The 261-nt window shown below is 5.7% G+C and overlaps 1 protein-coding gene across 1 annotated transcript in view; it reads left to right on the forward strand.

Annotated features, from left to right (window-relative positions):
* Positions 1–261, forward strand: part of LOC119587955 (S-phase kinase-associated protein 2-like) — a 6,749-nt gene that overhangs the window by 3,331 nt on the left and 3,157 nt on the right.

Consider the following 261-nt stretch of genomic DNA (forward strand, 5'->3'; position numbering starts at 1 on the left):
TTTGTATGTTGGGGTTTATTTATAAATAATTTAATTAATATAATGTATTTTATTTATATTATATTATATATAAAAAATTTTTAAATTTATATAAATATTATTAATATATATATATATATATATATTTTGTTGTTGTTTTGTAATATATATATATATATTTTAAAATATAAATTTAATATATATATATATTTTATATTTATTATTATATATTTATATAAATTATATAATTATATTAAAATTTAATATATATTATATTTGGGG

The sequence above is a fragment of the Penaeus monodon genome, chromosome 23, assembly GCF_015228065.2.
Source record: "Penaeus monodon isolate SGIC_2016 chromosome 23, NSTDA_Pmon_1, whole genome shotgun sequence".
Taxonomy (NCBI): Eukaryota; Metazoa; Arthropoda; class Malacostraca; order Decapoda; family Penaeidae; genus Penaeus; species Penaeus monodon.